General features: G+C 40.5%; 1 protein-coding gene and 1 non-coding gene across 4 annotated transcripts in view; both read right to left on the bottom strand.

The window, feature by feature from the left end:
• Positions 1–25297, bottom strand: part of CALCR (calcitonin receptor) — a 167052-nt gene that overhangs the window by 125257 nt on the left and 16498 nt on the right.
• Positions 24027–24129, bottom strand: LOC127492712 (U6 spliceosomal RNA). The gene has a single exon (XR_007922409.3). It is a non-coding gene; the product is annotated as a U6 spliceosomal RNA (small nuclear RNA).

Genomic DNA, 25297 nt, shown 5'->3' with positions numbered 1-25297 from the left:
TACCATTTTTATTAGTCTAGTTCTACATTACACATTTTCCACCTTTCAAATTATCGTATTGATCTTAATAAAATTAAATGTTTCTTAAAATCTAAAACATAAATGTTTATGAATACAGCTATCCATCTCCTCTTGCTTAAACTTTGTAGCATCTCACAGACTTTTAATGTCATAGTGAATATACATTTGATTTTTATTGTTGTTATTAGTTTAAGGTTAGTACACAGTAATTAGCTTATTATTAGATAACTGTTTGCAATTTTACTTCTAAAAATTTTAAAATCCCATTGTAATCACATAACCAGCTTCTTACAATTCTTTCCAATACTCTTTACAAACTTTCCATACTTATTTATAATCGTGTGCCATGTTTTAAACCATTTTGACTGCATATGTGCATATCTATAGTTATATAATGCTATGCACCACGTGGTTGGAAACCCAGCACTTTTATTTTCTTATATATAGTCAAACACATTTGATGGGTTTATTACTGATCAAATTCATGAAGTTGACTAATTGTTATGAGATTGCTTTAGCCAGGGCCAAATACATCTTTTAATATTATATTCATAAATCTGTTTACTTTATTTAAGATAGATTCTATTACATGACTTTTTACATCTTTTTCTTGTAGAAAGGATCTAAGAAATCTGTGCTCAACATGTGGCTTTAAAAAAAAATCACTAACCCATCCACTGCATTGTAGCAATGGTCACTTTGCTAAGATAATGGATAACTAATGAAAGACATAGAAAACATATAAAGGAGTAACAAAATTAAATAGTCAATAAAAGCTACAGGTTCAAAATCCCTTAAATATCAAAGTTTTTCTCTTTTTCAGGGAGAACTATTATGGTTACTGCAGCAACAAAAATGGACAAGAACAAATACATACATTTTTCTATTGGAAAAGCAGAAATGGATAACCTGTTAGTGTGTCTGACTTTCCAGACAGGTGATTATCTAGTTTATGCCTACCCTTTGAGGTGTTACCACTATTTTTAGTATGAAGGAGTATTTATTTCCTAAATCAATTCCTTCTGCTACACTTTCCTGATACTTATTCTTCCAATTTTCAGCAGAGATGTAAACACGTGGCTGGAATTATCATCCATTGGACATCACTACATTTTCAGACTCACCCTCAGGTTAGTGCTTCTATCCTGAGGTAGATAATTCTAATTCCCTAACACTGAAAACATTCTATTTCTCTACCTTTAGATTATCTTATTTTTCTTTCCTGTATGCTACTGATTTTCAAAATTATTTATTTGAAAGGCAGAGTGGCAGAGAGAGGAGAGACAGAGAGAGATTTTCCATGCACTGGTTCAATCTCCAATGCCACAACAGCCAAGTTTGGGCAAAGCAAAGCCAGTAGCCAGAAATTCCATCTGGATCTCCCACATGGGTGTAAGGGGCCCAAGTACTTGGGCCATCATCTCCTGCCTTTCAGGCACATTAGCAGGAAGCTGGATCAGAAGTGGAGCAGCCAGGACTCCAAATGGCGCTCTGATCCGGGATGTTGGAGTGGCAAGCAGTGGCTTAAGCCACTGCACTACAACACCAACCGCTGCCACTGATTCTTAACCTTTTGGGGGATGGTAATCCCACTTGACAGTCTGATGGCAGCCTGGAGCCTCTGTCCAGGAAGACAGGTGCACATGCTCCCAACTCCACACACTCTTTCACATGTACCCTCTCCTAGAGCATGTGCATGTGACTCCGGGATAGAGGTTATCAAGATACAGTAAGTTGTTTAAATACTGGATTCCTGAGACATCAGCTGAACAAAACTGAGGAGGGAACTAGAACCTGTATTTTGAAGATGTATAAGTGACCTTGTGTTGGGGGATGGCAATGCATTCTGAGACTCTTTAGGGTCCAGGAGCCTCAGAAGAACAATCTCTACTCTGCACCCTCTCCAGGATTTGTGTTTTGTAGCTCCTGGAAGATACTGAACCCAGAGACCTTACACACTTGATTTAGTATATCACATAACATGCTGACGTGTTTTATAGCTTCCCTGGTCATTTTTTTCTGTGCATCTATAAACTTCATTATTGTTCTCCACATAAGGATTTATGAACTCAGAATCCCTTAAATCAAGGTCTTATATCCTATTTCAATTTTTTGTGATTTTTTTAGCCTCCAGGGGTCTATATTTATATTTACATATTTATACCATTTGTTTGCCTAATGTCCTATTTTATGTATTCAGGATCTTGGCTGCCATCTACAGTGGGATATGATTATCTGCCATTTTGATCACAAGCTTTTAGGATAAGGATCGAGTGATACGTATCTGGTTAAGTACAGTTTGCTCATCCAGTGTTAGAGGAAACTTGAGGAACTTAATATATCTAATTGGTTGACAGATGTGTGATTTGAGGAGGAAGTATTCTTCTGAAATCAATGATTCATCTTAACCTTCTATGACAACGCACTCTGGGGTCAAGGACTCCCAAACAGTCATCTCGAGATGGCACTCAGCCCTGACACTCTTCCCATGCTCCTGGGCGAGATACTGAACACCTTGCAGAGGCTCAGTTTTCCCGTCTGTAAAAGGCAGCGCAGTGTGGGATAACAGGAGAATTGCACTTGATGGCAAAGGCTGCAACAGGGAGAGAACATGGTGTGCCCTGAGTAGAAAGCTCCCTCCCTGGGCAGAGGAAGAAGAAAAGGCAACTGTTTTATGTCTTTATGTGACAGTCTGCAGGAGCTATGTCAAATCCAAGACCTGCTGGGAAACTATCCTCTGCCCCATACATCACAGGTGTGCAGGGGAATGACGGACAGGAGCACAGAGCCTGGAGAGCTGGAAGGAAAGCATTGTCTGGCCTCCTGCCTCCAACGGCTAGTCCTCTTCTCGTAGTGGGGGTGGGGAGAGGGAGGAGAGAGTAGTTGCCTTCAGTTTCTTTAAGCTGCCCCTAGAGGCTTCCAACAAACACTAGTTGTGAAGATGACAGCAAATAGGTTTTGTTATGTTCAATTAAAACCACTAATGAATTCCACAGGCTCTGAGCAGCAGGTAGCTGGATTTTGGATTTGACCATTTTTTTTCAGTACCTGTGAACAGTTGCATGAGGACAGTAAATAGGGAAGTGGAGAGGGCCAGGTTTGGGAACCCCTCCCTCCATGTGGATGACAGGCAAATGTAAGTTCACTGTCCTGCGAGAAGACACTCACTGTCTTTAGAAAAACTATATTCAAAAGTATTTTCTGCTGAGGCTCAACACTTAATTAAGTGGTACCAGGGAGGGGCCAGCACTGTGGCCACAGCGGATTAAAGTCCTGGCCTAAAGCACTGGCATCCCATATGGGCACTGGTTCTAATCCTGGCTACTCCTCTTCCAATCCAGCTCACTGTTTTGGCCTGGGAAAGCAGTAGAAGATGGCCCAAGTCCTTGGGCCCCTGCACCCATGTGGGAGACCTAGAAGAAGCTCCTGGCTCCTGGCTTTGGATGGGTGCAGCTCTGGCCATTGTGGCCATCTGGGGAGTGAACCAGCAGATGGAAGATCTCTCTGTCTCTACCTCTCTCTGTAACTGTCTTTCAAATAAATAAATCTTTAAAAAAAAAATGGTACCATGGAGTGAAATTTGTTTTAAAAGCTTCTTTGCTTATACATTTTATCTTTCCATCCTTTCATAACTCAATATGTTTCTTTATTTGCATTTACTTACAGTGAAACTGGAGGCAAATTTAGTACCCAATAGTAATCAATTTATCTTAGATGCCTACTAAACTGTCATTTCTTGTTCCTTTTAAACAGTTTGTCTTGTTTTAGCCCCAGTTGTCCTAATTTTAAATACGTTCAAGCTTTAAGATGGCTCTAAGGAAAATAACTTCATCTTCATTATATTTAAATGGTATAAGAGAAAGTGGGAATAGATGCACATTGACATTCCTCTGTAAATGAATTTAGTTCAACATCGCATTTCTAGCCAATCAGGAAACATTCAATAGAGAATAATTTATTATTGGTAGAAAAAATTCAATTTCACTAAGAAAAATGACAAATAACTGATTTGAGATTAAAATACTGTACCATTCTAAAGACTTCAAAAATTCAGAATGTGTTTTTAGTTCATAACGTGTAACATACGATTGCTGGGCAAATCCCCTCCACTGTACTGAACAGACACAAATTGGATTATAGCCTACAAAGTAACAAAATCAAATTATGACTTTGGAAATGAAACACCAAACTGAGCACTGAAATTTTTCAAGATAAAAGAGCAAAATAATCTAAATTAAGTGCTATATATCACAGAAAGCTAAATTCACACCTACATTTCCATTAAATATTGAGTTTAGAATATGTTAAATACTTTTAGTATTAAAAAATCAGTTCCTGGAGTGTTTACACAATTTATGGGCTAAGTTTGTGACTTGAATACTAACATAGGAAAGCAGTGTCAGAGTGCAGTTCAAGTTCTTTTTTTAAAAGATTTATTTATTTGAAAGGGAGAATTAAAAAAGAGGGAGGGGGAGAGGGGGAAGGAGAGGGAAGGAGAGAGGGAGAGAATGAGAGAGAGGGAGGGAGAGAGGGAGAGGGGGAGAGAGAGGGAGGGGGGGAGAGAGTAGGAGGATGGGGGAGGGAGAGAGGGGAAGAGGGAGAGAGGGTGGGGGAGAGAGTGGGGGGGGGGGAAGAGTGAGAGGGAGGGAGAGAGAGAGAGATCTTTCATTTGCAGGTTCATTCCCCAAATGGCTGTAATGGCCAGTGCTAGGCCAGACCAAAGTTAGGGGCTTCTATCAGTTCTTCCATGCAGGTCTAGGGGCCCAAGCCATCTCTTGCTGCTTTCCCAGACACATTCACAGGAAACTGAATTGGAAGTGGAGGAGCTGAGACAGGAACTGGTGCCCACAGATGATGGCTTAATCCACTACGCCACAAGGCCGGTCCCTTCAAGTTCTAGCCTACCATCCATTTGTCCAGCCACAGATTTCAAGAACTTTCCGCATGGTTGGAACTGGTCACCATTTGTGAAAGGCCTGGCCTGGGATCACTGACTATAAAGGAAGTCTCTAGTCTTCTTTTTTTTTTTTTTTTTTTTTTTTTTTTTTGACAGGCAGAGTGGATAGTGAGAGAGAGACAGAGAGAAAGGTCCTCCTTTTGCCGTTGGTTCACCCTCCAATGGCCGCCACGGCTGGCACGCTGCGGCTGGCACACTGTGCTGATCCCAAGGCAGGAGCCAGGTGCTTCTCCTGGTCTCCCATGGGGTGCAGGGCCCAAGCACCTGGGCCATCCTCCACTGCCTTCCCTGGCCATAGCAGAGAGCTGGCCTGGAAGAGGGGCAACCGAGACAGAATCCAGCGCCCCGACTGGGACTAGAACCCGGTGTGCCAGCGCCGCTAGGCGGAGATTAGCCTAGTGAGCCATGGCTCCGGCCATCTCTAGTCTTCTAATGTCTACCAGGGCAGGCATTTCATGCAGGTATTAGGAAGCAGCATGGGACATCCGCATCCCAAGTCAGAGCGCCTGGGTTTGATTCCTGGCTGTACTCCTGATTCCAGGGTCCTGGCAATGTGCACCCTGGGGGCGGCAGGTAATGTCTGAGCCACTTGAGTCCCTAAGACTCAGACGGGAGACCTGCTTCGAGTTCCTGGCTCTCGGCTTTTATGTGGCCCAGTTCAGCTGTTGCAGGCATCTGGGGAGTGAAGATGGGAGATCTTTGTCTGTGTTTTTCTCCACCTTTCAAATGAATTAATTAAATACATTTTTAAAAGACTTTAAAATAAAACAGTCTCTATAGTCTGTGACGGGGCACTAGAAGAGTTTCTGGTTTTGCTCTTTACCAAGCATTATCAGTCATGAGGTGCTCATTATATAAAAATTGGAAAATTAGCAAAAATGTCATGTAGTAAAAGTCCCATAACTGATAAATAAGTGACAACCACTATTGCCATTTTGATATGGCTACCTCTTGGTCTTTCTCCCTATGGCTACAAACCATAGAAGCCCACTCAGGTACAGCTTTTGCACAGTGGGGATCATACTCTAGATTTTTTGGCCCAGTTCTTCTTAAACTGTGAGGCTTTTTTACATGCCAAATTTTTAAGTAGAAATTTTAATAACCACATTAAGTCAATTAAATTGTTAAAGCTACTGCATTTAATATTTTAGTTGTTTATTTTTTCTCCCATTAATGGTCTCTTTATAATTATTATAATTAGTGCTTAGAGTACATTTACATGTGGTAATTGCTTTAAGAATTCTGACCCTGGATAAAAGGGGAAGATGGTGGAATAGGGAGAGAGCTTACTGCTCTAGTCTAGGGGAAGATAGTTAAATAAAACATGGACAGAGTCCAATCTCAGGGAAGAGTTAGGGAGAAAATGGCAGAAGAAAGTCTACGCAAGTTATAGGGACACTGTGGATCTACGTGGAGGGTGTGGATGCATACAATTCAGGACCCAGTAGCTGAGAGCCTCAGCATCAGCTTTGGAGTGAGATGAGACCAGGCTGCAGCAGCCTAAGCCACTGGTGATAAAGCTGTGGGAAGAGCCTGGCGTGAGTAGGACTTGGAGCCCTGGTGGGGACAGCGTACCTGCCACCTAGAGGGAAAGAGAGGGGGGAGCACACTTCTCCCTGGGACCTCCACCTGGGACCAGGCATCCTGTAACTAGCAGAGAGAGGGCAGGTGCATTTTGGACACAGGTAACAGCTGAACCAGCTAGTGTCTGTGCACCCAGCAACAAGCCCAGCAGAGATGCCCCAGTCTGGCTGGGAGAACTGACAGGCAGCTGGGTGTGGCTGGGTCTTTGGGTAGTCACTGTGGGTGGCTCCACACGCACCAGGCTCCCTGACTCCCTGGTTAGAGTCACTGCTGTGGAATCTGTGCTCACACTGAGAACTGCACGGATCCTTTGTGTGGTTCTTGTGGCAGTGTGAATGAATATTATACCCACTAGGGCTAGTGACCAGGCATTGGTCTCCTTGGAGGACAGGAGGTGAACATGAGACTACACCAACAGACCAGATTAATCCTCCCCTCTGATAAAAAAAAAAAAAAGTGCCCAATTTGGGTGTCACCTGGACACTCCCTTCACCCTGGAGCACTGAGCAGAGCTCCCTGGCCACACATAGTACACGCCTCAGGGTACCCACTGAAAGAGCAGACACTCCACTAATCCACAGAGGCACAGTCCGAAGATAAAAGCCATCGTAGGAGAGAAAAAAAACAACCAAGGTGTATTTCCACAAATGCCCAAAATTAAATGCAGCAACTCAGGAAACAATAAGGAAGACAACATGATGCCTCCAAAGGAACACAACATTTCAATACTAAAATGTGAAAATGAAGAGATAGAAGAAATGCTGGAAACAGAATTCAAAAACTGTATCATAGGAAGCAAATACACAAATTAAAGAAATCATACGTGACATAAATTAAAATTTTTCCCATGAAATTGAGATTTTAAAGAGAAATCAAGATGAAATATTGGGGATGAAGAATTCAATATATCAAACAAAAAGCATGGCAGAAAACCTTAAAATAGACTCAGCAAGGCAAAAGAAAGAATATCTGAGTTAGAAGACAAAGCTATGGAAATTTTACAGTCAGGCCAAAAAAAAAAAAAAAAAAAAGGAAGAAGAAATTATAAAACTAAAAAACAGTGTTGGAGATTTATGGGCTACTATCAAACGATCCAGCATATGAGTCTTAGGAGTTTTAGAAGGTGTGGAAAGAGAGAAGGGGTTAGAAGGTCTTTTTAGTGAAATAATTACAAACAACCTCCTTAATTTGGAGAAAGAAAGGGACATCTAAGTACAGGAAGCACCCAGAACTCCTAATAGACATAACCAGAAAAGATCCTTGCCATGACACATTGTAGTCAAACTCTGCACAGTAAAACATAAATAAAAGACTCTAAAATGTACATGAAAGAAATGCCAGATTACTTTCAGAGGATCTCCAATTACACTCACACTGACTTCTCATCAGAAACCCTACAGGCTAGGAGAGAACGGTAGGATATATTCCAAGTCTTAAGAGAGAAAAAAACTTTCAACCTAGAATACTGTACCCTGCAAAGCCCTCATTTATGCATAAAGGTAAAATAAAAACCTTCCATACAAACAGAAATTTAAAGAACTTGTCACCACTCATCCAGCCTTACAACAGATGCTTAAGGATGTGCCACACACAGAAACATTGTCATCATTATGCAAGAAGGTGAAGGCAAAAAATCTCCTAGTAAAAGTCCAAAGGAAATCCAAAGAAAACAATAGGAATACTTATGGAAAAAAAACATTTATAGAAAAAAAAAACTTCCTCTGGTTTTTCTTCTGTAGTTCCTTAGATTTCAGAATATCCTGTTACTGGGAATCTGGCCACATATTAAGGAAATTTGTTTATGAATCTTGTTAAAAAGAAAACATTGATTATAATTGACCACTTTTTTTTCCTTCTCTTACAACAAACCATTTGTGTGATTGCAGTGTTGTCTTAGTTCTTATGTCTTTGGGCAGAAGAGTGCATCAGTTATTTTAAATGAATTTTTCCTGGTCTTTTTTTTTTTTTTCCTTCATGGTAGCATTTTTTTTTAAACTTTTATTTAATGAATATAAATTTCCAAAGTACGATTTATGGATTACAATGGCTTCCCCCCATACCGTCCCTCCCACCCACAACCCTCCCCTTTCCCACTCCCTCTCCCCTTCCATTCACATCAAGATTCATTTTCGATTATCTTAATATACAGAAGATCAGCTTAGTATACATTAAGTAAGGATTTCAACAGTTTGCTCTCACACAGAAACATAAAGTGAAAAATAATAGATGATTTTTTTAAATGATGATGAAATCAGATCAGACCTATTGTCATGTTTAATCCCAGTGAGAGTCAAGTTGGGAGTTGATAATTTCTTTTTTTTTTTTTTTTTTTTTTTTACAGAGGATCAGTTTAGTATGCATTAAGTAAAGCTTTCAACAGTTTGCACCCCTATAGAAACACAAAGTGAAATATATTGTTTGAGTACTCATTATAGCATTAAATCTCAATACACAGCACATTAAGGACAGAGATCCTACATGAGGAGTAAGTGCACAGTGACTCTTGTTGTTGACTTTACCAATTGACACTCCTGTCTATGGCATCAGTAATCTCCCTATGCTCCAGTCATGAGTTTCCAAGGCTATGGAAGCCCTCTGAGTTCTCCGATTCTTTTCTTGTTTAGACAAGGTCATAGTCAAAGTGGAGGTTCTCTCCTCCCTTCAGAGAAAGGTACCTCCTTCTTTGAAGACCTGTTCTTTCCACTGAGATCTCACTCACAGAGATCTTTTGCCAGAGTGTCTTGGCTTTCCATGCCTGAAATACTCTCATGGGCTTTTCAGCCAGACCCGAATGCCTTTAGGGCTGATTCTGAGGCCAGAGTGCTATTTAGGACAACTGCCATTCTATGAGTCTGCTGAGTATCTCACTTCCCATGTTGGATCACTCTCCCCTTTATTTATTCTATCGGTTAGTGTTAGCAGGTACTAGACTTGTTTATGTGCTCCCTTTGACTCTTAGTCCTTTCATTATGATCAATTGTGAACTGAAATTGATCACTTGGAATAGTGAGATGGCATTGGTACATGCCACCTTGATGGGATTGAATTGGAATCCCCTGGTATGTTTCTAACTCTACCATTTGGGGCAAGTCAGCTTGAGCATGTCCCAAATTATACATCTCTTCCCTCTCTTATTCCCACTCTTATGTTTAACAGGGATCACATTTCAGTTAATTTTCAACACTTAAGAATAACTGTGTATTAATAACAGAATTAAACCAGTCATATTAAGTAGAACAGACAAAAAAAAATTTTATTTTAAATGAATTTTTCCTGGTCTTTGAAGCTCAGTCTGTAGTGTGTTGTTGCCACAAAAGGAAATACCTGGGTTTGCATCACTTGAATACTTGAAAATTGAAATTGATAAGATACATTATGGAATGAATTATGTTTTATTTCTGGATAAAATTAGAAATGAAATAAAGAGTTGAACTACTTAAAAGATGAAAATGATAGTGCATATAAGCACCGTGAACCCTTTTGTGTTTGAGCATCCAAAATTTAAGTGTTTATCAGATCTCTCTCCTGGAATCCTGCTCTTCTTTTCTGTGCTTCATGCATTTGCTTTTATTATTGCTGTTGTAGAACAGCAGGGTTAAAGTGTCATTATGTCTGTGTTCCTTATGAATCCCAAGGCTTTTCTACTTAGGAAAAAAATAGTCTCAAAAATACTTAGTGTAATTTTTTTGGTAAATATTTTTTGGTTAAATTTTTTGGTTAATATTTATTTGGTAAATTTTTGGTTAATAATGGTATCTTAGATACCTTTAGTCATTTTAATAAGGTATCTATAAAAATTTAAAACATTACATATTGTATTTGAACTAGTTAGTAAAGAGTAAGGAAAAAAAAACTAGCTTATTTAGACTATAGATGTTCCCTTAGCTAAATTTCAAAAAAATTTTTTTTGACAGATAGAGTTAGACAGTGAGAGAGACAGAGAAAGGTCTTCCTTCCGTTGGCTCACCCTCCAGATGGCCGTTACGGCTGGAGTTATGCCAATCCGAAGCCAGGAGCCAGGTGCTTCCTCCTGGTCTCCCACGTGGGTGCAGGTGCCCAAGCAGTTGGGTCATCCTCCACTGCCCTCCCGGGCCACAGCAGAAAGATGGACTGGAAGAGGAGCAACCAGGACTAGAACCGGTGCTCATATGGGATGCTGGCACCGTAGGCGGAGGATTAACCAAGTGAGCCTAATAAAGGAACTTTCAGAGACAGGTGGAGACCTGACAGCATCCATTAAACCAGCTCCTGTGATGTGGAAAGGAACCCCGGAAGCAGAGGATGACATGGGAGGGCATTTACTTGCCGTGGTTGTGGTTGTGGTGTGCTCATACTCAAATACAGGTAGTGACACACGGACATTCTTGTTGCCCAGTAATCTGAAGTAGTGTTTGCACTTATCTGTGCTAAAATAACTCCAAGTTAATGGGTCTACAAAGAAGAAACTTGAAGACTGTACTGTATTTGGGAGCTTTTGCACAGCTAGGTAAAGTTTCCATGATACAAAGTATTTGGATTTTAAAATTTGCTATTATAAGGAAGAAGACATGGCATTATTCCATGTGCTTCAATGATAACTTGTTTACTGAGTTTCAGAAGAACATATGAGTAATTGTCACTGCATTAGCTATAATGTCAAATTGGCAAGTTGTAGCATAAAACTTGAATCTGTGTTTCTCAAATGTGAACCATATTAGTCCAATGCTGCTTTGTATATACTATAAGTGCTACAAATGGTCTCATCACTGAACATGTATTGATACCTCTCAAATGAATGCTACCTTTGATGTAGGCATTTTGATATACCTCAGAAAGTATCAGAATGTCTGCAAATTTGTTAATCTGTTTGGTAATGAAGATACTCCCTGTTTTTTGTTGTTGTTCCATATTTTCCTGTTTACATTGAATTCTTACATTTTTATTGTTAATTTAAGTACAATTTGTTCAATGTTTAAAATGGAGTTGTCAATGAAGAAACTTAAAAATAGCCTCATTCATATAACTGTTTAAGTAAAAACTACATTTTGTGTTCTATGTTCATACACCTTTAATGATCTGTATTTCTGCTTAATTATAAGGGATGATGTTTAGGCTTTGTTTAATGTCTTCTTACCATTGATTAAATGAAGAAATGTATCTTTTTGAAGAGATTTATATTCTGTAAATAAAAATTGGTTGAAACAATAATTAAAAAATAATTCTGACCCTTACATTTCAGTAGAAATTAAAAATAAACAAAACAGACTGCATAGCAGACAACAAGAATGAAAAGTAGAAAATGTACAAACTGAAGACCAATCATCTCAGTTGTGATAGTAAACATAGTTTGAATATTCAAATACTCTCCCATTAAAAAATAGTCACTTTTAGTTTTGTTAAAACCTTTAACTGTGTCCTACTTACAGTGTAATGAAACTAAATGATGTAGAAATAAGTAAAATAAAAAAGAAAAATGTATCTGATACCAAATAATATAGAAGAAAGGTTACAAAGTTCAAATCAAGTGACATAGTTTCCGCACCTTAGCTAAGGCTGGGTGTTACAACTGAAATAAAAGACATCCAGTTTAAGACACAAAATTATTGGTTTCCATATATACCATTGTTAGTAAATCTGAACATTTTTCCTGTATATTTTTTCAGATTTTCCCTTTTGGTAATTCCATTTCCATTTTCTTTGCATATTTTCAAATTAAGCCATTTTTAAGAGAATTTTAAAACATCATGCATAGTTGTGTACTAATTTGTTGTCTGGATTACCATTTTGCTCTTTGTAACTTTTGTATATGGAGGTGTTTTAAACACGCAGGCTCTCAGAGTTGCAGGTAACACAAACCAGTTTTGCACTATATGATTTTTTTCTTTTTTGCTTCCTCGATAGCGTTGCCTGAGATAAGTATTCATTTACCTCTTTAATTCTTCTAATGGGCCTTTAAAAATAATTAATTTGAGAGGAGGCAGGAAGGAGGGAGAGCCGGGAGGGACAACGTGGGAAGAGGAAAGTTCCCATCCACTGATTCACTCTCCCAATTCCCGCCATGGCCGGGACTGGGCTGGGGTTGAAGCCAGGAGCTGGGAACTCAATCCAGGTCCTCCATGTGGGTGGCAGAAGTCTGATTACATCAGCCATGACAGGTGCCTATTCTGGCAAGAAGCTAGGATCAGGAGCAGGAGCCCAGAATGGAAGCCAGGTATGCGGATGTGCAGCAAGGTCGTCCTCAATGGCATCCCAATGGCTTGGGCTCAACGCCCTCCCCTGTACGTCTTTTAATTGGAAGTTGGGCTGAGGCTCCCCCAGGTCCTTGGCGAGGGGGGGCCTACATGACCATCTATTCATAAAGGCAGACTTGGCTAGAAAGGAGCTCATGGCCAGTCTTCCCACAGCGCTCCTCCAACTGCTAACCAGCAAGGATATTTATGTCACTGCAAGTCCCCACACCTGTGGCCGTGATTTCACGCCGCTCAAGGCTCATTTCATGCCGAGCTGAAGGGAAGGCTGCTGCGCAGCTTTCCCAGGCTGAACATGAACTCATCTCTTCCTTAGCTGCCCCATACTTTCCCCGGGCTTCAGGGAAGGGAGAGAATGCCTAGGTTTTTCTTTAGGCTGCTGCACGCGCAAAGCCAGGCCTGCAGAGTGTTCAACTGGTGTCACGAGAGAATACAATACTCATAGATAATGTATCTCAATCTGCTTTCTAAACTGGGAGGCCCTGTCCAAATGCCATTCCTGTTGGTATAATCAGGAACAAAGGGACCTATCTGGCTCTTCATTAAAATTTGATTTTCATGTATACAGCTGCTTTTTATGCCACGTAGACTAAAAACACTGTCCTCTGGCTAAGTCTAGTGTGCTGGTGTTTTCAAAATACAGATTAGAAGAACAAGAAGGTTTTTGATGGTAATTATCAAAGCAATTCCAACTATACAATGTACATTCTGCTCTAAAGGCACATATTCAACCAAAGCAAAATTTTGGTTATGGAGTTGCCTTCAACGGACATTTAATGTGGCATCATCTAGCACTGGGATTCCACTGACCTGAGCAATCCATGTCAAAAGACCTTGCCTGCTGGACTGTGAGGATGTTTTGCCAAAGAAGTGATGGAAGCTCCATCTTGGGGCAGCTGATGCTCCACTGGCCAGGATCCTGAGAACGTTTTAAAAAGCCCCTCTGCTGGCAGGCGGCATAGAGATGACTTCATGGGACTTGTGACTCTGGAATTTCTTTGCTTCTCTTACCAATTATTTTGGCTGGATTTTTGACAGTTTTTTTTAAGACTTTAACAAATCTAAACTAAAGTAATGGTCAACTTCCTGAAGTTAAATTGTAGTCCTGCTGCTACCCCGGGTCCGACCTCACATCCCCCCTTGTCCATCAGCTGATGGCGTGTGGACTGGAGCAAAACCAAGGAGCCTCCCCACTCCGCTCCTTGCTTGGGCCTCTCCTGGACAACAAAGGCCTGGTCAGGGATTAGAGGCTAAACTGTGCAGCATGCTAAGGGACCCTCTGAACACACGAGGATGTACTGGAACTCACTCTTTCTTCCCTTATCCAAAAACATTTTTTTAAAAAATTGCTGCATATTAACGAACTCAGAAAAAGCTAATATGAAAAGAACAAAGCTCAAAGCTCTCTTCACTATAATTCCTCGGGCAATATTAATATATTAATGGGATATTAACTGCTCATTAACTCTAACAAGGTCTAGGGCAACCCCACACAGCTGGGGTTTTTCAGCAAAGTCCTGGCTCACTCCCCTTGCCCTGATACAACTGTCAACAGCATCCCTGTTCACTCACACAGTTGTGCCGGCTTGAATGGTAAGTTATATGATGGTACTACTCATGTGACTTACCCTTTATCCTAATAAGAACTGCGAGAAAGATAGATTTTTAGGGGCCAGCACTGAGGTATAGTAGATTAAGCCTCTTCCTGCAGTGCCAGCATCCTACATAGGCACCAGTTTGAGTCTCAGCTACTTTACTTCTGATACAGCTCCCTGCTAATGGCCTGGAAAAGCAGTGGAAGATGGCCAAGTGCTTGGGCCCTGCACCCACGTGGGAGACCCACAAGAAGCTCCTGGTTCCTGACTTCGGTTGGATCCAGCTCCATCTGCTGCAGCCACTTGGGTAGTGAACCAGTGGGTAGAAGACCTCTCTCTCTCTGTCTCTCCCTCTCAAATAAATAAATTTAAAAAATACTATTATCTGAGGGCTGAGGAACAAGGAATTGATTTACACAACAGTTACATGATGTATGTAAAGCCACACAGTCTGTAGGTGGTAGAGACTGGAAATCCAACCCAGGTAGTCTGACCTCAGAGCCTGATTGGGAGCAGGGTCCCCAAGATTTGTCCTGAAGCAGGACCCATGAGTGATTGGTAATGAACAGCATGTTCTTGATTAGAAAGGAATCTGGACTCAGACTTGGGTTCCCCTCATCAGAAACCACCTGCTCTGTGTGTTTTTATCCTCGTCTTTCTCTTCCTGCTGAGTGGAAGGGTGCACATGAACGCGCAAAAGGTTAAACTTGCTGCAAATCTGGCTGTGAGCCCCCTGAGAAGAAGGCATAGGACAGGGTGGGTATTCTTCAACTTGACCCTTGCAACATCTGACAGCAAGGAAAAAGACTCCTGAGACCAGGATTTTCTTTAGGCTGCTGCGTGCACAAGGCCTGGCCTGCAGAGTTCCGAACTCAGCCATCCTGAATCTACTTGGCCTCTATATGTTGGGTGCTCTTACAACACTGCCTAGGGGGAAGTTTGCCCCTAAGAAAAGGTGTTTGTGGAACTGCCTTGATTGGCAGACATCAGAACAGTGGCTTCAAGGGTGAGTGATCCTGTGCCTGGCTGGGAGACTGCCTGCCTAGCCCATGCACACCCTATGGCACACCATGCACCCCTGGAAAAACCCTGGTCGAGAGCTCAGCACACTGAGACCCCCACATATGACCTGACTGCTGGCAGGTGGCAGGAGCCCCAGGCACATTTCCCCCACCCCCACTTCCTGTTGAGGCGCCTTGTGATTGTCAACTAGGTGAATAGCTCCCGAGTGTGGCCCAGACTCATAAGACTGTCTGGAAGGCTAAGTAGGCTACATGACCGTCAAGCTGATTGGAGAAGCATAGAGGAGCCAATATCAGCTTTATCCTATAGAATTAGTGTTGCTGCCCTGAACTAGTACTCCCCTTTGCCTGCCCTATAAAAGCTTGTGCCCAGCTGTTAATAAACAGACATGTTCACCAAAACTCTCTCCAGTGCTTCTTGTTGAAGAACGCCAACACCCCACCATCCCGACAGTGTGGGCCTCACAGGATGAGCCCACACAAAGGCACAGCCCTTGAGCCTTAGACCACCTCACTGTTTTCCCTGACTCTTCCCAATCCAGCAGGCTTCAAACAGGCACACACATGACCCTGATGGTGCAAACTTCTCTAAAGTGGGGGCCATCCAAGGGACTCTGAATGGCAGTTTCCTGGTTGCAGGCCTCAGTCTCTGTGTGTGCTCTTTTCAAAGACTGATCTGCTTTGGAGTTTGTCTGATGTCTTCCAGGTTCTTACCCCAAGTCCTCTCATCTATACCTTCTCCTGCTTTGCCAAGATCAAAGGAAACATGAAGGCCTCCTCTCACCCACCACCAGTCTTAGCCAATGCATCCCTTGCAGTACAAACCATCAGTGTGTTGTTGGCATAGCAAATGACTCTAATGACTAGATAACAAGTCTCATTCTAAGTCAGGAACTTTCTAGCTCTTTGCTTTCAAGAAACCTGTAGGAGGATCTAATTTTTTTTTTTTTTTTTTTTGACAGGCAGAGTGGACAGTGAGAGAGAGAGACAGAGAGAAAGGTCTTCCTTTTGCCGTTGGTTCACCCTCCAATGGCTGCCGCGGCCCGTGTGCTGCAGCCGGCACATCGTGCTGATCCGAAGCCAGGAGCCAGGTGCTTCTCCTGGTCTCCCATGGGTTGCAGGGCCCAAGCACTTGGGCCATCCTCCACTACACTCCAGGGTCACAGCAGAGAGCTGGCCTGGAAGAGAGCCAACCGGGACAGAATCTGGCGCCCCAGCAGGGACTAGAACCCCGTGTGCCGGCGCCGCAGGCGGAGGATTAGTCTAGTGAGCCGCGGTGCCGGCCTGGAGGATCTAATGTTAAGCTGAAAAATGGTAAGATGTAATTTTTAATTCATTTTCAATCACTTGAGTTTTGACCTATAACTAAGGAGGAATTCTGAGGTCTGAGGGACATAAACATTATAAACCTTCTTTTATTCCATCTTCATTTTTGTATAGACATTGCTGTCAGAAAAAACAAAAATATAAAAAAAGAACATAATTGACTATAATTGGTGAACTCTGTATATTTCTAGCAATATATAATCACTGTCCCTGGACATATTAACTAATTAGAATAAGAAACAATAAAAAGCTCACAAATGTTTCATCTATCTCATTACAAAAAATTGTTTAAAAGCTGTGCTTTGGATACTCAGTAGTTATTAAAATTGACAATGTATTTTTTGTCTTGGAGAATTTTCAGTTGAAAATAACTGTAATGATAATTCAATCTAGAAGACATTATTTGCTGGTATGTGCATGTGGAGAGAGAGAAAATAAATCTTTTTTCCTGGGACTCATTAAAACTTAAATTTGGGGCTGGCGTTGTGGTAAAGTGGGTTGGGTCACCGCCTGTAACACCAGCATCTCCAATGGGCTCTCATTTCCAGCTGCTCCACTTCCAATCCAGCTCCTTGCTGATGTGCCTGGGAAAGTAGTAGGTGACAGTCCAGGCCCAAGTATGTGGGTCCCTGCCACCCACTTGGGAGACCCAGAGGAAGCTCCTGGCTCCTGGCTTCAGCCTGGCCCAGCTCTGGCAGTTGCTGCCATTTCAGGGAGTGAACCACTGGCTGGAAGGTACCTATCCCTCTCTGTCTCCTTTCTCTCTCCCCTTCCCTCTGTAAATCTGCATTTCAAATAAAATGAATACATTTTTTTTTTAAATTTGAATTTGTCTACTCTTTTTTAAATGTTGTCATAAAAATTCTCAAGGAAATTATTTTCAAGAAAAAAGTATTCCATTGGGTTTTTATTTCCTTATTTTGAAAGAATTACGGAAATAGGAGTTAAAGCCTATGACCAAAGTAAGTGATGCAGACGTTCCAATTGTTAAATTCTGTCAATTATTTGAGGAAGGAAGTCCGGCTGTCACTTTAACTCTCTGGTGTCTTCATTTGTTCATGCTTACAATAAAGTGACTGGGTAAAAGTGGTTTTTTTTGGTAACTGTGTATTTATTTTCTCTTAGAATGTTCATGATTATTTTTGGTTTTATTACTTTAGCTTTTGAACTCTTCATTCAAATGAATCTTAGAGACTAAATGATGGAAGTATTCTGAGATCCGTTTTATTTTTTCAATTAAGGGCAATAATGTATTTTTCAGACTATTTTCATACCTTTCATATTTTCAGACTATTAATTCTATATGCCCTTCTCAGCCTACGAAGGTGGAGACAGAGAAAGGGAAATATAACAGAAAAGAGAATGAGATCCTCTCATTTGTTTCTTCAGCATCTTTAACTATGGACCATATAAACTACCCAATTAATGAAGTGAACATTAGACCACATTTTTCTGAAAGCTAAGTTCTTGCTAGCTATAAGGGTACTTCAAAAATTTTGTGGAGAAACAGAATTAAAAGTAAGGTTATTTTAGAGCAACACAGTTTGAAATCCATGCACAGCTTTTTTCATAATATACATTTTCCATAAACTTTTGAAGGCCCTTTATATGCATGGATTTCAATTTTTTGAACCAAAATAAATTCATCTTATAATTCCATTTTCCATGAACTTTTTAAATCCTCTCATAGAGTTAACACAAAATGTCAGGGAATTTCTGTATATTTTTAACTCAACTGAGAGTATTGAAATATTATTATGGTAAGTCAATTCAAGAAGGACTATCCAGGAGCTAACCCATTCACAAGGACCATATGCCATTGACACAGCAGTGCTTTCAACAATGCAAAGGGGCAATTCAGTTTCAATCACTCAAAATCTTATCTTCTGGTGAGATCACACTGGCAAGATAATTAGATGCAATGATTTGCCTCAGAACACGACAGAGTTCATCATTGGTTGCATTTCAGCTAAATGTAAAGATATATCAAAATGTGTGGTATAATCCTTATTTTTCCCCAGCACAGATCATTTAATCAGCTTTGTTTCTCAAAATAATGACTTTGTTATACAGTGTTTACTCCACATGTCTACAACATGGCTTTAATTTTACTTTAAAGACAAATTAATGGAGATCATTTGTGAATTTGATTACTGTTGATAGGTTTCAATATTTTTACAATTCACAATTATTGTAACCAAGAATTTTTATTTGGGTTTTACACACATACACACACACGACAGAATGAGATGTAGGAACTGTGATCATTAGAAAAGGGTGCCAGGCAATATACATAGATGAATAAGAGAGAGCGAAACACCTCCTTGATATATTCAAATAGGTTGAAAGCATCAGCGCATTTGTATGAATTTTCAGCATAATTTATAGCTGTGACCTTCCTGCTATAGGCTCGGCTACTACTATAGTCTAGTGGCAAACTACACAAAAGTAGCAACTTCCATCAACCCAATACCAGTAATCTTGATTCTACAAATTTCCACTTCCAAGAAGTTTGATAAAAAGTATTTGTGACATTTAAAAATCTATCTTCAATATATATCTGTTTCTGCTTATTTCTGAGGAAGAAAAAATATTTGGAAGTATATCATATAAATCTATGAAGGAAGAAGTCATAAGTCTGAAATTAAACCCTAAGATATAAAAGCTCTTTTTTTATCTCAAAATGCATATCCAAAAGAGAAATAAATATACTGAGTATATATTTAAACACTTTACATATAAAGCAAGTCCATCCTGAGATTTTTTTAACCAAGTTTAATGCAAAAAGCCATATATGTAGTGTTAACACTGTGCCACCTACTGGACAACTTGTCAACTCCAAAGAAATGCGTTCAGGGACTTGAAATGTATATTTCATCTAAATCAACTGAGAGGGCCTTTGGCAAGAATGAAGCTCTAGATATATGCAATCAAATTTTCCTAACTCATTTGTCAACAACCTGCGCCTCTAACTACTACTGAAAGCCTTTTGCTGACATGATTCACACTCTCAGAATCAGTCCTTCAATGTTCACACCTATAGCAACCTCCCTCTCTGGTTTTTTTTAGTGTCAGCTGTTTTAGAGTCTATTCCCACAGATACAGTAACAAGTCTATTTGTATACACCAGGCCAAAAATGACAGCAAAAGCCATGAGTATTTAGGCAAAAGATTAGGGAGCTTGCTATCTACTACTCCCTGACTCTGTGAAAACAAACGTGAGGTGCATCCTTGGGGGCCAGTCTCTCCTGGATGGAGGGGTAGAAGGTGGAAGCACCTCTACCATCAGCAAAAAGTATCTGTAGTCTTGGACTGCAGAAGACAGGTGTCACAAGTGTAAAATTGCATCATGATGGTGTTGCATGCCAAGCCTGCCCAGGCAGAGACTGCATAATTTGGTAAATGTAACTGAAATAAATGTTCAATTACATGAACACAAACTAAGAAAAAGGTTTTCCAGCAGCAAAATGATAAAAGAACAGGATATTACACCTGAATGTTTCTATTGAAATCAAAGACCATTGAAGTTAAAAAGAACAGAGAGCGTACATGCACCTTATTTCTACAACTAGGCAAACTGAAACAGAAAGCTAAGTGACAGATCCAGTCTACTGCAGAGCAAAGTTTAGGTCAATTCTAGTATTGTCACTTACCAGCCAAGGGGTCTTAACCACTGTTATTTAGCCTCTCAAGAGTTTTAATTTCCTCATCTCTATAAGGTTCACATATTATCTAACTTACAAAGTGGCTAGGAAGATCAAATAAGACAAAATATCAGGTCAGGTCCTCAAAGCCTACCAGGTACCCAATAAATATTATGAGCTTACCAAAGTCACAAAACCTGTTGGCAGAGCTGGAACTGGAACCCAGGAGTCTCTGACTGTTGTTGTGATGACCTTCCCAAGGCCACACTGTTTCAGGTCTGGCATTTTAATCATTTAAAACTAAATTCAGCTCCATTAGTATGCACATTAATGGGCATATGCATACGGCTTCCAGTACACCAAGGTCAAGGACTGACCTTTGTGAACCAACTGATTGGCTGTGTTCCATTCAGCCCCCTCTCCGGAAAGCTACTCCCATGGCCTGGAGGATGGGGGAATCAAGTTGGATACAAACCTTTATATAAAGCCACGTCTCTGTAATTATTTCTCATTGGCCCTTTTCCATCCTCTCTGGAGGTCACAAGTAGAAGCATAATTTCTTTGATAATGAGCATCATCTCCATTTATGAACTATAGCACATTAATGGATTGTTACATCAAAGAGATCTCGTGCATCTCAAATAATAGTTAATTGAGGAAGAGGACAAGAAGAAATGCTCAAATGGAGCTCCCACATTCCCTACGTGGGGCTCCACTTCCAATGAAAAAGGGGTTTCTTTTGCCCAATTGGACATGGTCGACCATATTATCAGTGTAGTATTTGACACATCTATTGGGGAAAAACAAAATAGTTCTTCCCCATTGCATGAGATAGACAGAGCATCTGTTCCTATGGCAATGGCAATGGCAAAGCAATAGAAGAACTCATTTCTCTGAACCTTAATCACTTTCTTTTGAAATGTATAATGTTGTTGTAGAGGGAGATTTTAAAATACAATATGCTTTCATTCAATCATGGGCTATTTTTAAAATCTGCTGCTTCTGTTTCTTTTCTCATCAAATTTCACTCACGTTGGGGATTAAATGCTGTTCACTGCATCCCCAGGGAAGAGGGTGTAGATTGGTTTCTCCACAGAAGACACAAGGACCAGAGGTGGGAATGGCAGTGCAATGGATTCTGGCTCAGTGTATCAAAGAACTTGGAGAACTACTCAGGGAGGGAAGAACTGGAGATACTGTGGAGGGACTGGGCCCTTCAACAGGTGCATGCTTGGTCCAGAAATTTACTACTGATTTTTGCACAAGAACTTTACAGACAGATCGGTACAGTGCTGTAAAGACATAGACTGCAGTCAGACTCCATGACAGCTGTTAGGGAGCTCTGCTCACCATCAGTTGTATAACTTTGGGGGCAAGTATTTGATGTTTCCTGTGTTTCAATGTCCCCATTGACAAAATGAGGCTAATAACAGCACGTGCTTCCTAGTGTTGGGATGATCAATGAGTGCATGTGAATTCCTCGGAGAGTGTTTGTGCAGATGAATCCTCTGTGTGCCCCTTCCTGCTCCCACCCAACGTCCACACACTCTCCTCTCTACAAAATGCACATCACGTGTGACTATGCAGGGGCTGTGTGTCAGTCAAAATTGAGCAGGCGTGGTCCCAGGCAGCACAGGGCCTGTGCTAAGCGAGGAGAAAGCTGTTTGCTTTCTCTGAATTTGTCGACTTGTTTACAAAATCTGGATTTAAACTTTAACTGTGATACTTATTGTTATCAAAAGATAAATGTTGCGTTGATACACCTATTCTACTTTTTTGTTTTAGTGTGACATGTTCATGTGAATTTGGCAAATTAATAAGACTGTTTTATGTGTTTCTTTTTCATAGAAGTTGACCATTTTAAAATAAACAGTCACAAACACTGATAACAAAAATGAGCTTTCTTGGAAACACCACTTGTTTTACAAGTCATTTATACAATAACATTTATTTCGCATGAAATTCTATCTTCTGGAGATGGCAATGAAGGTTTGCAACACTTGCCAAAGAGATCTTTTCCTATTCCTTGTAGATTAGGAAACAACTAACATAGGCAAATTTTCCTTAAAGAAGGAAAATCCATTTGGAAATAGACCACAGGAGATAGAAGTTGGATGGCACGATATTTAACCATTTAGGTCACAATTCACTTCCATAGGGAACAGCTACTGTTCATCTTCCATTTCTGGTTGCTAGAACAAGGTAGCTAAACCTAACCTGGTGGGGGGAGGGAAGTAACAGGACTACAGGGCAACAGCAATATCTCCTTGGGAAGAATGGAAAGTTTAGGACCGATTAGCAGTTTATTTATAACTTAAGCTAAACACTGCTCCAAAGAGAAACCCCATCTACATGGATAGGACAAATGCAAAATTCTGAAGGCAGAGACGGTAGATGTTCCGTTTTCCAGGCTATATATGTAGTACGGTATTTGCTCATGCCATTTTATAAAGTATAAACTATCACTAATATCTGAGTGCTTACTGTGCACTAGCCACTGTGCTGAGAGCATCACCCATTCACGCTTTAGTGACACAACTCTGAGGGACAGGAACCAACCCTAGCAGACAGATGAGAGAACTGAGGCATTGGGGGGTTAAAACATTTGCCTGCGGCCATGTTGCCAGCAACCAGCAAGACCTGGACTTGACGTTGGCCTCAGAGTCCCCGCATTTAACTTCTCCACTTAGGGGTCTTATGCTGCTGATTATGGAAAACATCCTCCCTAGGGCGTGAGGCCCAAGGGGAACTTTGGTACAGGTAGGGTCCCCACTGCACAACAGGGGATGTCAAAAGAATGAACACTCATGCTTTCTTCTACCTAATTTTAACCTTCATTAAAACATCCCATGTCCACTGAGATCTTTCTCAACAACTTTGAAAAGAACGCCAATAATGAACGTGGGCATGGGATTCTTCATGACTCCGTCCATATCAGCTTTAAGTCACCAAGATACTTGAGGATGCCTAAGTGTGCTTCTCCACAGCCAGTTTTTGTTTAAAAGTGGCTGAGCAGGGAAGGAAGAAGAGAGAAATGGGGTTTGGACGGATCTCATTTGGGTAGATGGCTTCATTATCAGGATGGTGGCACTCAAGGGCCTGGATACCCTTAAGCCAGATAGAAACAAGAGGCCTTTGCACTCAGAGTCTGTTCAAGGAGAAATTGTCTATGCTGTTTCACTTGGAATGTTGTTTCTACATCCTTTATTTTTAATTAAGGTTTGTTTCAACATATTTTCCACTATATTTCTTTCTTATTTTCCTTATCAAAATAAATACTGTAAATCGTGACCTTGACACTGGAAAGAACTTTTGTTTTCAACTTTATTTTATCAAAGTTCAAGTCCTGTCTTATGCCCATCTCCCTTTTCCAGTGTAATTCCTCAGAAATTGAATCTGTTAACAGTGTGAGGTCTGTGCACACAGATGTGTGTAGAATGCATTATTTTACAAAACAAGTCTATTGATCTATCTAGATACATTTTCCTGGCTTCTTTTTTTCCCATGTCAATCCATAGAGATCTACCTTCTCCTTTTTGAATGGCCATGCATTAATGCAGAATAATGGTGTGCCAGAGCACATTGAACTACTGCTCCCCTCCTGATCTGCAAGTAGGACAGAACCTATATCTATATCTATCTATCTATATTTTAATATGGAACATAGCACAAATTTGTGTGTTTTCCTCACACAGGGGCCATGATAATCTTCTCTGTAAGGTTCCAATTTTAGTATATTTTAGTATATGTAAAATATATGTGTATATTTTAGTATATGTACTGCTGAAGTGAGCACAGTACCCATCTTTGAAGTTCTTGGAAGTGTTAAGAGTAATATTGTAAGGAATCCTGATGAACCTGAAGATATGTACAGAAATACTTGCATTTCTATAGGAAGATACTGAGTAGAAATGCTAGGCCAACACATGTGAGATCTAAAATTTGCACAAGTAATACTAAATTCCCTGCTTCTAGAATACAAATGAAGTTGAATGCCTTATCATAATAATCTTTACAATTTGGCTCATCATCCTTGATTTTTTGCTTAATAACATTTTCCCACTTTTTTCTTTTTATTTTAAGCTTTTATTTAATAAATATAAATTTCCAAAGTACAACTTTTGGATTATAATGGCTTTTTCCCCCCCATAACCTCCCTCCCAGACACAATCATCCCATCTCCCACTCCCTCTCCCATCCCATTCTTCATCAAGATTCATTTTCAATTATCTTTATATACAGAAGATCAATTTAGTATATACTAAGTAAAGATTTCAACAGTTTTCACCCACACAGAAACACAAAGTATAAAGTACTGTTTGAGTACTAGTTATACCGTTAATTCACATAGTACAACACATTAAGGACAGAGATCCTACATGGGGAGCAAGTACACAGTGACTCCTGTTGTTGACTTAACAATTGACACTCTCATTTATGGCATCAGTAATCACCTGAGGCTCTTGTCATGAGCTGCCAAGGCTATGGAAGCCTTTTGAGTTCACCAACTCCGATCTTATTTAGACAAGGTCATAGTCAAAGTGGAAGTTGTCTCCTCCCTTCAGAGAAAGGTACCTCCTTCTTTGATGGCCTGTTCTTTCCACTGGGATCTCACTCACAGAGATCTTTCATTTGCTTCGGCCTGGGAGGGCAGTGGATGATGGCCCAAGTGTTTGGGCCCCTGCACTCGCATGGGAGACCAGAAAGAAGCTCCTGGCTCCTGGCTTTGGATCGGCATAGCTCTAGCTGTAGCAGCCATTTGGGTGGTGAACCAATGGAAGCAAGACCTTTCTCTCTCTCCCCTTCACTGTCTAACTCTATCTGTCAAATAAAAAAAAATAATAATAAAAGAATCCATTGCTGAGCTTGATAGCACAACCAGCAGCATCAAGATCATCTGGGAACTTATTGATTACTAGAA

This window comes from Oryctolagus cuniculus, chromosome 16 (genome assembly GCF_051225735.1).
Source record: "Oryctolagus cuniculus isolate XC-2025 breed Fujian yellow rabbit chromosome 16, ASM5122573v1, whole genome shotgun sequence".
NCBI lineage: Eukaryota > Metazoa > Chordata > Mammalia > Lagomorpha > Leporidae > Oryctolagus > Oryctolagus cuniculus.
The sequence above is the reverse complement of the archived record's forward strand: the minus strand, read 5'-3'. Positions and strand labels throughout refer to the sequence as shown.